A 15,171-nucleotide genomic window follows, 5' to 3' on the forward strand; every position below is an offset into this window, starting at 1 on the left:
CTCTCATATCTAACTTTTCTAAAATTCTATTCATCTCATTAACTTCTTTCTTATTTTATGGCTAGATTTATCTCCCTCTGAGAGGGGAAAGTTCGGGTGCCCTACTAGTATCCTTTTTAAAAATATTCTCTTTTAAATTTTATTCTTAATTAAAGTATATAATTTATCCCAGAATGTCCAGGAGGATGATCTTTAGCATTTGCAGGTAAAAATGTTTGTGTTCTTTGTATCATATCCAGTTGTCTGACCCCTCCAAGTTGATACATATCATACAGCTTTATTTTCCTGGGCCACTGTATGTATGTAGATATGTATGTGTGTATGTATATATGCATGTGTGTATGTATGTATATGAATATATAGAGAGATATAATTTTACTAGTGTAGTTTTACTATTTATTTCTCCTGTAACTAATTTAACTTTTCCTTTATGAATTTGGATGCTATGCCATTTGGTGCATATATGTTCAGTATCAGGTGCATATATGTTTAGTTTATGGTCTATGGTACCTTTAAGCAAGATGCAGTTTCCCTGCATATCTGTCTTAATTGGGTTTATTTTTGTTTTTTCTATGTCTGAGATCTTGATTACTACCGCTTCCTTTTTACCTCAGCTGAAGAATAATAGATTCCACTCCAGCACCTTATCTTAACTGTGTCATTCTGCTTGAAGTGTGTTTCTTGTAAATCACATATGTGAATTCTACTATCCATTCTGCTATTCACTTCTGTTTTAAGGGTAAATTAATCATTTTCACAGTATAATTACTAACTGTGTATTTCCTTCCATTCTATTTTCTTCTGTTTATGCTTTCCTTTCTTTTTTTGTGCTGCCCCTCCTTTAAAGTCTGTTTTGCTTCTGACCACTGCCTCCCTAAATCCATCCTTTCTTTTAACACACCCTTTCTTTCCTCTCCTACTTTCCTATTGGGTAAGACAGACTTCTATACCCAACCCTCTGTGTGTATACATATATGTGGTACACACACACACACACACACACACACATATTTCCCTGTTTGAACAAATTCCAATGAAAGTGAAGTTCAAACATTGCCATCCATGCCCCACCCTATCTCCCCCTCCACTATAAAAGCCTTTCCTTGAGCACCTTTTTTATGTGATATAATTTTCCCCATTCTTCCTCACCCTTCTCCTTCTCTTAGTGCATCCCTTTTTTCAATCTTTTATTTTTTTACTTTATTCCAACATAATTGACTCACACCTGTGCCCTCTGTCTGTGTATAAGACTACTTATAACTGCCCTAATAATGATAAAGTCCTTAGGAGTTATGCGAATCATCTTCCTGTAGAGAAATGTAAACAGTTTAACCTTATTAAATCCTTTATGATTTCTCTTTCATGTTTACCTTTTTACGCTTCTCTTGAAGTCTAGTGTTTGAATGTCAAATTTTTTATTCAGCTCTGGTCTTTTCATCAGGAATACTTGAAAGTTCTCTATTTCATTAAAAATCCATTTCCCCCTTGAGGGATTAAACTTAGTTTTGCTAGGCAGGTGGTTTTTGGTTATAATCCTTTCTCCTTTGCCTTCCAGAAAGTCACATTCCAAACCTTCTGCTCTTTTAACTATTGATTGTAGTGCGATCTCTATTGTGGCTCTACACTATTTGAGTGGTTTATTTTTGACTGCTTTTAGGTTTCTTTTTCTTTTTCCTGGGGCTCTGGAATTTGGCTATAATATTCTTGGAAGTTTTCATTTTGAGAACTCTTTTAGGAAGTAATAGGTGAACTCTTTCAATTTCTATTTTACCCCACCCTGGTTCTAAGCTGTTGAGGGCAGTTTTCATTTATGAGTTCTTGAAATATGATGTCTAGACTTTTTATAATCATGGATTTCAGACAGTCCAATAATTCTTTTTTAACTTATTTTATTTTTAATTTATGGAATAAAACAAGAATTTCCATAACAGTACAATATAAAAGATAATTATACATGAAACTGCAGATCTACTATGAACAATTTGCTATTCCTTTCAAATATACGAAATAGTCATGTAATTTTTTCCTTTTTCTTCCTCCCTGCCCTAGAGATGTCTACCATTAGACACAAATAGTAATGTGTGTGTATACACACATATGTACATATACTTGTACAATTACTCTATAAATCTTTCTCTTTTTTGGTTCTTTCTCTGGATGCAGATAGCATCTTTCTTCATATGTCCTTTATAGTTAATTTGGATATTTATAATTAACAAAATAACTTATTTGCTCAAAGTCATTCATAAAACAATATTGTTGTTACTGTATACAACATTCTTTTGGTTCTGCTCATTTCACTCCATTATTTTGTGCAAGTGTTTCCATGTTTTTCTAAAAACCATTGAGCTCATCATTTCTTATACCATAGTACAATTTCATCACAATTATGTATTACAACTTCTTCATTTTTTCTTCAATTGATGGGCATCCCTGCAATTTCCAATTCTTTGCCACCACAAAGAGAGCTGCCATAAACATTTTAGAACATATAGATTCTTTTCCTTTTCTCCTCATCATCTTTGGAAATAGATCAAATAGTGGTATTGCTGGATCAAAGGATACAGGTAGTTTAATAACTCTTTGGGCATAAATCCAGATTATTCTCCAAAATTATAGAATCATTTTAAAATTCCTCCAATAATGAACTAGTTTTTCCATATCCTCTGCAACATTTGTCACTTTCCAGCTCTATCATTTTAGTCCATCTGGTAGGAGTAAAACGAAATCTCAAGGTTCTTTTAATCTGAATTTCTCTAATCAATAATGGTATATACTCAAGCATAGGTTCCCAAAGTGGGTAATACCATCCCCCTGGAGAGTGGTGGAATGATCCAGAATGGCAGTATTTATTTTAAACAATGCAAGTTTTTTTTTTAAGTAAAAGGGTTAAAGAAAGTAGATTTCCAGGCAGGTACTGAGTAATTTTTTTTAGGGAGGGTGATAGGCCAAATAACTTTGGGAACTTTGATAGAGCATTTTTATATTATTATAAATTATTTTGATTTCTTCATAGGAAAACTTCCTATTTATAACCTTTGGCCATTGATCAATTGGGGAATGTCTTATATTCTTTTTTCCCCCTCAATTTATTTATTTATTTTTAGTTTTCAACATTCATTTCCACAAGATTTTGAGTTACAAATTTTCTCCCTGTCTTTCCCCTATCCTCCACCCCAAGATAGCAAGCCTACTGAATACCCCTTCCCTCAATCTGTTCTCTATCCTCCCCCATCACCCCACCCCCATTTTCTAGTAGGGCAAGATGGATTTCTATAGCCCAGTGCCTGTATATCTTATTTCCCAGTTGCATGTAAAAAACATTTTTTAAACATTATGAGTTGTACTCTTTTTTTTTTACTTTTTAGAGGGACAATTGGGGTTGACTTGCCCAAGGTCACATAGCTAGTTTTGTGTGTGTGTGTTAAGTGTCTGAGGCTGGATTTAAACTCAGGTTCTCCTGACTCCAGGGCCGGTGCTCTATTATTCACTGTGCCACCTAGCTGCCCCTATGACTTGTATTCTTATAGATTTGAAAGAGTTTAAATTACTATTCATGAATTTCCTTACATATTATTTTTACTCACTATTTTCCTCCTCAGTCTCTTTTTACCCTATTCCCTGTTGCCTTATCTTTTCACCTTACCCTCTTATTCTTTATTTTATCCACCTCTCTAAAATTCCTTATCTTCTTATCATATATTCTCCCCATCCTCCTAATCTTATTCTATACACTCTTTTAAAATTCTTTCTCCTGCCCTTTCCCCCAGTGTTCTCACCTCCTTAGAAGTTCTGAAGGATTCTAAACCTCTTCAGATGTACATTTTGTTTCCTCTTCAACCCTGAAGAGAGCAAGGTTCCAACAATACCAGCCCTCCATCCTGACCTGTTTCCTCTTTATTAGTTTCCCTTTTCATGCCCTGTTTTTTATGAGATAATTCTTAAATTATGGGGCAGCTAGGTGACACAGTGAATAGAGCACCAGCCCTGCAGTCAGGAGGACCTGAGTTCAAATTTGGCCTCAGACACTTGACACAATTACTAGCCATGTGACTTTGGGCAAATCACTTAACCCCAATTGCCCACCAAAAAGCAAAAAAAAATCATTCTTAAATTATCTTCCCTTAATCTATTTTTCAGGTCAATTGTTTTTCCATAAGGTATTTCATATTTTCTTCTATTTCTCCATTCTTTTGACATTTTTAAAAATTATTTTTTGAACACTCATGAAGTAATTAGCTTCCACTTGTTAAATTCTAAATTTTAAGGAATTATTTTCTTCATCATGCTTTTTATCTCTTTTTCCATTTGGCCAATTCTGCTTTTAAGGAAGTTCTTGAGTGATTTTTTCTTTTGTCCCTTTTACCATTTGACCAACTCTGTTTTTTTAAGTGTTATTATCTTCAGTATTTTGTGCCTCTTTTACTGTTAATTCTTTTTTCATACTTTTCTTGCATCACTCTTATTTATTTTTCTTATTTTTTTTCTACTCATCTCTTTCTCTAATTCTTCCAGGAATTCTTGTTAGACTTGGGTCCTATTATCATTTTTGAAGCCTTGCTTGAAATTTCCACATTGTTTTCTCCTCCTGCATTTGTATCTTGGTCTTCTCTGCCACTGCAATAGTTTTTTATGGTCACATTCATTTTTTGTTGTTTGCTCATTCTCTCAGTCTATTTCTTGACTTTTAGCTTTATGTTAAATCTGGGCTCTGCTCACTTGAAGGTTGGGAGACAGTGTCCCAAGCTTCAGGCTTTTTTGCAGTGCTATTTTCAGAGATAGTTCTGCAGGTCTGTAAATTTTCAGTGCTTCCAAAGTGATATTATCCTTGGAGAGGTGTAATCACTGTTCTATTCTTCTCTCCAGTCTTAACCCAGGAAGGGTTCCTATTCCCCTGCAGTCACAAATGCTAGCATTCCTATCTGCCTTTGGACTGCAAATAGGGTCCCTGCTCCCTTGTGACCAACTATAAGTACTCCTCTCTACCCTGGAACTGCCACCAAGAATTGCATGTGGGCAATGGAGTTGCCCTTAGTAGCACCCAGTTCTGTGCCCAATGTCAGGTCAGGTCCCTGATAATCACTTTCTGGTCAGTTATCCAATAACCATATTATCTCTGAGCTGAGAACTACTGCTGTTGTTGCAGCCACCTCTAAAACCCATTGTTTATGTTGCCATTGCATGTACATTCTGGATTGGCCCCACTCTGGTGTCACATACCTCTCCTTCTGATCTCCTAAATTGTCTTAGGCTGGAAAAATGTCTCACCCTGACACTTTGTTGGCTATGCTGCTCCAAAATTCAATCTGATGTGGAGGGAAATGCATTCTTTTGTCAACAAATACTATTGGAAGACAGAGAAAACATTGCAAAAAATTTGAAAATACAAGCATTAGAACAAATCATACTACATGCGAGGTTTGTTGCATAATCTATGAAAGTACAAATGTTTCAACTTGTGATATTTGCTGGATTCCATTTTAATATTAATTAACTATTTATTTGTGACCCACTAAAGGAAATATACATTTTCCATTAGCAAATGACTTATTTAACAAAAAAAAACATTTTATGGGGGAAATATGAAATTACAGCTTTGAATAGAATAAAAAGGGGTTTCAAGATAGTACCAAATATGAAGATTGTACCAAATGTGAAATATCTTGACATCATTCAGAATAATCTCTTGCAGCAAAGAAATTGGAGCCAGAAGCAAAGTGCTACAAAATGTCATATACTTGTGTGTAAATACAATGGAACATCATTCTTCTATAAGAATTCAGAGAAATCTCAGAAGACTTTTGTGAACCAATGCAGAATAAAGTCAGCAGAACTAGGAGAATAATTTATACATTAAAAACAACATTGTAAAGACAAGCAAATTTAAAAGACTTAAAAACTCTGATCAATGAATTAAGTCTCATAATGAAACATGCCTAAAGAGAGAGGCAATGGAGTTAAGGTGCAGATTAATACCAAAAAAAATTATTTGACTAAGGTAGGAATTGTTTTTGTTTGACTATGCATGTTTGCTTAAAGTGTTTGTTTTTCTTTATTTTTTCATGGAGGATAGAAGTGGGAGAGAGAAAATATATTTTGCTAATTGCAAGAAAATGAAATATTAAAAAAGAATAAACCTCAAAATTATGACATAAAAACAGAAGGTATCAAGAAAGCTTAAAAAGAAAAAGAAGCAAGTCTTTAAATAGAATCTTTACAATACTTTGTAATGAAATATGAAGTGATCATGAAAATCTTTTATACCACACAGATGTTTTCTCTTTATCTCATGGCCATGCACTTAAAAAACTAAAGAACTTAAAGTTCAGTGGCACATTTTTTCTGGTGCAAACGTACAAATATTCTTACTGGCCTTTTCTGTAATGACAAGACTCTCTCAGTAGTATGCTAACTAGCAGGCATTTTGGGGGAAAAAAATGAACACACTAAATCTTCCTCTTCAAGGTAAAAGCAACCCTTTATAATGATTGAGAATGCAACTGCCTTTTGAAAGAAATTTACACTATGGAAAGAACATTTTGAAAATAAATGCTTGGACGGATTCCATTGTTATATAATTTTGTTGTAGAGATTGATTTGCATGTCACCTATAAAAATGCTCATATATGCACATTTAAAGCAGAAATTTATAAACAGAATTTTATAAACTGTTTAAAATATTATAAATGAAGAGCTTCAGTGAATTTTAAATTCATGTATTAAAATATATGAAGAAGTGATTGAAAGTGACAGATTCATATAAACCTGTGAGAACTTTTATGATCTGATGCAGAGTAAAGTAAGAAAAACCAGGATAAAATATATTGACTATGTAGCCCCCCCTCAATCCTCTTTTATATCAATCACCAGGTTTCCCTGTAAAAGAAGCTAAATTCTTCCTTTCCCCCCAGCTCCCAGGAGGGATACTAAAAGACAGACAGAAAGATAGGCACATACACACACATATACACAGACACTGTAAAAACAGGCAGACAGACAGATAGGCAGGGAGGCAGACAGACAGTAAGGAAAGATGACTAGAGGAGAAAATACTGCTACATCCAGTCCAGGACCTGGAGACGGGATTATCTATGAGGTTTTGACTCTGCCCCTTTTCTGGCTGGGAGGGGGAAAAGTGAAGAAATAGTAATGACACCTATAGGCTAGAAAAACAATACTACAAAGTAAAACTCAGTAATTATGATCACTGAAATGACCAAATCATGACTTCAGACAACTGATGATGAATCGTGTTTCCCATCTCTGGGTAGAAATGTGATGATCTAGAGGTACAAGACGAGATATCAATTTTCAGACGTGGTCAATGTGTAAATTTGCTTTGATTGATTAAATATTTGTTATAAGGGAGGGTTTGGGGTCTTTTTTGGAGAAGAATTATGGCAGGAGTGGGGGAGGGTGAAAATACCCCCAAAAAAAGACATGAGGGAAGAAAAAGATCATTATTGAAACATCAAAGAAATGTATAAAAGAGGTAAGAAGGAAGCCATAAAGGTGACATGAACAAGACTATGAAACATGATGAAATTATCTTGTTTAATTGCATACCTATTTAAAATATAAATTAAATTTCCTCCTCTCCCCTGATACTTAGGTAGGTCACTACTGCTGCTGTTAATAAGGGTGTTGTTGGAAAGGTCTAAGAAACTACTGTGAACTGAGACTGATGGTTAATGAGACATCTCCTTGATCTTTCCTGCCTCTGCACTGGGAAGGAGGACAATCTTGATTAACTGCACTGTTACTCTGGAGATTTGACACTCCATTCCCATGAAAGGGAAGGAGTTAAAAGCAGAATAATCTGAAGTAAATGTTATCTCTCTATGTATTGTCTGCCTATTTGTCCATCTTCTGCATTTGTTTCATAAAAGGAATTTCGTATTTTTCCTAATTTTATGAGAATAATATGAGTTTCTTAGATGTTAATTGTTCTTTAAGTGTTTGATAGGATTCAGATACCAATCTGTCTAGAACATATACCGTACTTTAATTTCTCAGCACCACATAGTATCTTAATAAGTATAAACCCTGTGGTAGCGCTCAAAGAAATTGTAAAAGGAATGGACTAAAAAATATTTTACTAAGTACTCACTATGTGATAAGCATCACTCAAGAGTGATAGTGGCTGATAGTAAATGGAGAAGTACCTGTATAATTAGTTTGAACATCACCAGATACCACCAGAAAAAAAAAAAAGTTTGCAGCAGATGGTGTGAGAGTCATTGCTCTTAATCAGGAGAAATGATACATGTATGGAGGTCAAGCTTGATCAGCTGGTATAATTTCCCCACATAGAGAACCTGGGAAGCTTTCCTCCAGAAAAATCATGATTATAGAAGGAATGTGTCTTGGAGAGATGGAGGAACACACAAAGACATTGTGTAACTGGCTCCCCCTGGCTATCCAAATACATTATTTTTCCTTTCGCTGACTAGAAAAAAACTAAACACATCCCTGGAGTCTCATAAGCTAGCATACTGAGTGGATGTGAACTCAAATGGTATCTTGAATCTGTACTAGCTACTCTAGGGACCCCACATGTCCCTATGAATAAAGCAGGAGGAAATATCAAATATATTAGAATAAAATAATCACAAAAGAGGAAATGAGAGGAGAGATAGGTAAAACATAAATTAAAAAAGACACAGATCAGTTTACCTTTGATCCTCAGAGGAGTGCTTAGAGGTCTTGCTTGCTACAAGCTTCCTACTTCAGGATTCTCAGAATCTCTCTCTGGTTCTAAGATAACTTATTATATATATATATTCCTTAGGGTATAACCAAATTTCTCACACAATGGATTTGGCTGACTGAAGATGTACAGGTTTTTTTCACACAGTTCTGACTGATTGGTTCATTCACGAATTATTCTCACCCAACAAAGGTAAATGGTTTTAGATGGGTAAGATAATCAATGAAACTCCACCCTTACTTATAGAAAAGTGAGACAGTCAAATTATCAAAATAAAAAACAAGGTGAAATCGCCTTAAATGAGAGAACAAATAAAAAGAATCATTACTACCTACCTCATACAACTATATGCTACAACATTGAGAATTTAAAAGAAATATAAGATAGTCAAATTATTATGAATATGAAATAGAGGACTTCTCAGAAAATGAAATTGAATTAACCATAAAGGACTATTTCTTTAATGTTTCAGTCAGGAGATTCTATATCTTTCTAATCTAACTTGTCCAACAGTTTGTTCAGTTCTTAGTATCTCAGTAGCCCTTTTCCGGTCACAGGGAGTTTGAGTACAACCTAGCCACCAGTTTCCAAGCCATCTTCCGCTTCCCCCTCCTACCAGCCTGTCCCCATGTCCAGCTTCCTCACTCCTCTTCCCTCCCAGTGCCAGTCCTATTTAACCCAGGTAAGAATTCTTTTGAAAACTCACCAGATTTTTACTGATTTAGGTGCCCATTTCTAACTGGGGCTCCAGTGGACCTGACCCTGTTTTCATGCTCCCTGACTGCCTTTCTTTATTGTAAGTATGGCTCACCAACAAAGTAGGCTTACTGTACTATTGTGTTGTGTGCCTTGTATTTCCTTGTACTGAATTATTGGTATCTCAAACCTTACAAAATCTGTATTAAGACAGAGGGAAACAATAAAGTCTTCTACAATTATTATGTTGTCATTTTTGTATGTTACCTTTTATTTATAAATTTTGATGCAATGCTATTTGGTTCATATATATTTGTACTGACAGTGCTTCTTTGTCATTGGTCAATTTAAGCATCATGTAGTTCCCCTATTTATCTTTCTTAATATTATTACATTTTATTTTTACTTCGTCCAATAGCATGATTACAATTTCTGTTTGGGGAGAATTATCTAATACATGGAAAATTTTGTTCCAGCCTCTCATTTGTATTCAGTATGTATATTTCTAGATGTGTTTCTTCTATACAGCAAATTGTCATCTTTTCTCTTCCTGTCCATTATTTTATTTGTTATATTGAATTGTTGTCTTCCTCTCTGGGCATCTGGGTGGCACCATGCATAGATTGCTGGGCCTGAAGTTAGGAAGAAACATCTTCCTGAGTTAAAATCTGGCCTTAGACACTTACTAACTGTGAGATCCTTGGCAAGTCACTTAATTTTTCCTCAGTTTCCCTATCTGTAAAATGAGCTGGAGAAAGAAATGGCAAACCACTCTAGTATCTTTGCTAAGAAAATCCCAAATGGGATAACAAAGAGTCAGGCATGACTGAAATAAATGAATAACAACAACTTGTGCCTCTTCAGGAACTGGTCTCATTCCGCTCTTAGATATATTCAGGACTTTCTCTACTGGACCCTTCATCCTGAAGCCTCATTCCAACCCTGGAATTCACACATTGGAAGTGTCTGCCACTCCTAGAGACTCTCCCTCTATTGGATGGCTACTCCCAGAACCTCGGTTTAATGAGGCCCAGGTCAACAATTTTTCCTCTCTGGGCTGCACTCTTGCCTTTTTTTTTTTTTTTTACCATGCCCCCTAGACAGGTTCTCTCGTCTTCTCCCACAAAACACTTTCCAGGTTCTTTTTATATGTTGCCTTCCATCATTAGAATGTAAGCTTCTTGAGGGCAAAAACTGCTCTTCCTTCTACTTGTGTTTGTATTCCCAATGCTTAGCATAAGACCCAGCATTTAGTGATAGCTTAATAAATGCTTGTTGACCATCATTTTCCCATATTTTTAAAGGTTACAATTAATAGATCTGGTTTTCTCCATTTCTTTACTTTATAGTGATTGTTTCTCCTTTACTCTTTTAAGCTAGCACATTCCTTTCATGCTAATCTATTCTCTCAGGCTCTTACTTCTCATGACCTGCCCTATCTTAAATTCCTTTACTTATATAATGGAGACCTTCTCTCTCCAACCCCCAGAACACAAACAAATATTTTGACTTCTTCCGGTGGAAACTCTAGGTGGTAGGCTACTGGTCATGTGCAATTCACAAGGTGCTTCTGGTAAGTGACTCTCTTGGATATAACCCTTCAAGTGACAAGATGTCAGCAAGGAGCAGAGGAAGACAGCCCTTATCAACCCTGACATTGGTGACTTCTGTTCTTATGTGGGGTCAGAACTTAAATAGCTATGTTTGTACCAAGGTTTCTGGATGCCTTTTCCTCTGCTGTACATTTGTTTCCTTTAGCATAACCTCATAAAAACTGGAATGTTCCAGAGTTCTGGCACTGCAGCAGTAGTATTTCCCACCAGCAAGGTGGTGAGAGTGCTATTTCCCAAGTGTAGCAATGATTGATGACAAGGGAAAATACTTGTATTTATTTGAACACTAAAAGTACGGAAGCCACCAGAAGAAAAATCAAAGTTAGCTATGTTATTGGCAGTACTGTGTGCAGAGGTGAAATATAAAAAGGCTAATAGGCAAAATTATCAAACTGCATTATGCTTTGAAAAGGCTTATCTAATAGCAATCACATGCTTAGCGTCCTCTCTTCCATGAAGGACAAAACATCCTGTTCCACATCTCATTCATGTTTGTATGTTGGGTACTTTTTTAGCTTTCTTCTTCCCAGGAACACTTAGACTTTGAGTCCTAGACTGTTAAAATAGGCCAAATAGAAAACAGTGACTTAATAACAAAATAAGAAATATTTCAATTTGTATTAGATTATAATACGTCCTCTTACATAAACACAATAAAAACTTTTAAAAATTGTTATTTAAATTTTACAAACCATCCTCAGCCTGTAAGCAATACAAAAACAGGCAACAGGACAGATTTACATGATCATTTCTCTGAATTCATGACCTTTCCAGCTTCACTCCATCCTACCATTCCTTCATGTACTCTTATATTCTAGCTATCTCTGTTAAAATCCTCTTCTTTGATCAAGGTGCCACCTTCTCTACGAAACCTTTCTTGAACAATTCTTTCCAAGAAAAAAGTACAGTCATTTCTGCTATGATGTTACAAACGTGTTCCTAAAAATCACTGTGTTATTTAAAATCACTCAATAAAAACCACAGAGTTTATGGAAAAATGGCTTTAGAGTCACAGTACTCAAAAACCTCGACACTGACACATTGAGAAAATATAGGAAAGCAATAATAGAAAAGGAAATTCCATTCTAAAATAACTACATAATGCATAAAATATGTGGGGATCAGCCTCCCATAGCACACAAAGGATTTATATAGATATAATTATAAAGTATTCCTTAAGGAATTGAAGAACAACCTAAATAGCTGGAGTTCAGTGTTCATGGCTAGGTCAATCCAATATAATAAAAATGATACTACCAAAATTAGTTTATATTTTTAATGCTATACCAATTAAGCTACCAAGAGGATACTTGACAAAGCTTGATAAAATAATAACAATATTCATTTGCAAAAATGAATGATCTAGATTATCAAGGGAAATGATGAAAAGAATGAAGGGGGAATAGCACTTCAAAACCACAAACTACATTATAATGTTTGTTGTTGTTTAATTGTTTCAGTTGTTTATAACTCTTTGTGAGTTAACCCCATCTGGGGTTTCTTGGCAAAGATACAGAATGGTTTGCCACTTGCTTTTCCAGTTCATTTTATAGATGAGGAAACAGGAAAATAAGGTTAAGTGATCTGCCCAGGGTCACATAACTAGTAAGGGTCTGAGGCCAAATTTGAACTCAGGTCTTCCTGACCCCTTAGGTCTGGCACTCTGTCCACTGTACCACCTAGCTGCCCCAATTCCATTTATACTGCACTGTAAGAAATGATGCGTGTGGTAAATACAGAAGAATGGTAAGATCTACAGGAATTGAGGCAAAGCAAAGTAAAAAGAAAACAACATACACAATAACTACAACAATTTAAATGGAAAGAATGACACCTCAAAATTAAAAGTAAATGTGACAAAATTAAAAAGATTAAGTGAGACTTAAATGAAGAAATATGAGAAGACAGCCCCCCTCACCCCCAACCCCACCCACCTACCTCTTTGTGGAGGTGGGAGTCCATAGGTGTTATACATTGTTCATGTTTTTGATATTTCTTAATTCATTAAAAAGCTGCCTTTTGGGTTGCTAAAAGAGAGTGTTTGCTTAAAAAATACTATTTGTACTAGGGTATGGCTCTCTCAAAAGGGGAGAGGAAGGGATATATGGGGTATTATGGTGATGTAAGAAACAGAAAGCTTCAGTAATTTCTTTTAAATATAGGAACCCAATAAAGACACTAGTTTCATTACATACATGGTAAATGGCTAAGAAATACATAAATAATACAAGAAATAGTGGTATTGTCCATGTGCTCAGGTTACTGCTTGACCTTTGCTTAGATTCTCACTGGCCAAGCTGGCATAGTCCATAGCTATAGATGAGTACAGGATCAGAAGGTGGCTTCTAGAACAAGGGGCCGGGAAGGGGGATGGACTATGTGAGTATAGATCAGTCCTCCTCTGTTGATATGAGAATATTGAGATTATTGATATTGCTATTGTCTCCAAAAAAGAAGTTAGGTTGAGTCACACAGGTGACTTATTAGTCCTCTGAGCTTAGAAATAAAAATTCTCCGAGACACTGGCCAGAATCTTATTGATCACAACAAATTTGGACTTACATGGTTTTGAACTTATTGAGTTCCAGCAAAAAGAAATATGAAAAAAATGTCATGAATGTGAAATTATAAGAGCAAATCAATTGCATCAGAACATCATCATCTAATTCACCTCACCAGAAAAAAAAATGAAAAATTCCGAAGTGTGAGAATCCAGGAAATTTCACTTAATTATACGGACAAGCATGAGAAAAACATTCTTCATAATCACTCATTTAATTAAGCAAATACTTAAAAAATAATTTGTGATAACCCTAATTTTTCACCCCTACAGTAGTGATTCAATCCATTTACATTTCTTAGCCACGTATTTCATTTCCATTTTCTTTTCCAAAATGCTTTGCGGCTTGGCCATTTTTGAGGAATCATCATCTGTGAATGCCTAACATCCAGGCAAGTTTCCCTGGCTTAAGCTGTATCTGTGAGCTGGTTCATGATTTATTCATGAATTTGTAGTTCATTAAAGATGTAGCTCATGGCTTTCTAAAACATGAAAAGAAAGTGAAATAAAAATTTTGAAAATGGTTTTAAAATAATAGGTAGAAATTAAAAGAATTTGCTATGGTTCAAAAAAATCCTGTGATATTACAGACCCTCTAAATACAGTCTTTTTGCACCCACACTAACCACCTCTTACAAAAGCAAACAATAGCTAGATATTTAATCAATACATTGCTGCTATATTTTCAATCAGGTAATTCACGTTCTGTTATGATTGTTCACATTTCTTTACATTATAGCATAATACAAAGGAGTTAAAGATGACACGGTTAGTCTTTAATTCTCTTATTCTCTCCCGATCATAATTTCTTCCTATAAGGAAACCATTTTTGCACAAAATTTGGATTCCCTTGATATCTCTAATTTTCATGAAGAGATCTCTTATCTTTCCCATTCTATGTTTTCTTCTATTTCTTTGCATTACTCATTTAAGAAAACCTGATTTCTCCTTGATATTCTTTGGAATTCTGCATTCACTTGGGCATACCTTTCTCTTTTCCTTTCCTTTTCCTTTCATTTTCTTTCTTTCCTAGGGTATTTGTAAAGCCTCCTCAGACAGTCATTTTTCATTCTTGCTCTTTTTGGGGGGGGGATTTTATTTTGGTTACTGCCTCCTGCATAATATTGTGAACCTTTGTCCATAGTTCTTCAGGTGCTCTCTCTCAAGATCTAATCCTTTAAATCTATTCATCACTTCCACATCATATTCTTAAGAGATATTACAAGATCATACGTATATGGTCTGATGCTTTTTCTTATGTTCTTCAATTTAAGTCTACATTTTGCAGTAGAAGCTTATGATCTGAGCCATAGTCAACTTCAGGTCTTGTTTTAACTGATGGTGTAGAGCTTCTCCATTGTTGGTTGCAAAATGTATAATTAATCTATATTTCTATATTGACCACCAGGTACTGTCCATGTTAGAGCTGCCCTTTGGGTCACTAAAAGAGAGTGTTTGCTTTGACCACAAAGAGTTATCTTGACAAAATTCTATTAATCTTTGCCCTGCTCCATTTTGTACTCCAAGACCAAACTTCCCTGTTATTCCAATTATCTTTCAATTTCCTATTTTAGTATTCCAGTCCCCTATGA

This window comes from Petaurus breviceps, unplaced genomic scaffold (assembly GCF_028583685.1).
Source record: "Petaurus breviceps papuanus isolate PSGF00001 unplaced genomic scaffold, PetGlider_PUasm1.0 183, whole genome shotgun sequence".
NCBI classification, from domain to species: Eukaryota; Metazoa; Chordata; class Mammalia; order Diprotodontia; family Petauridae; genus Petaurus; species Petaurus breviceps.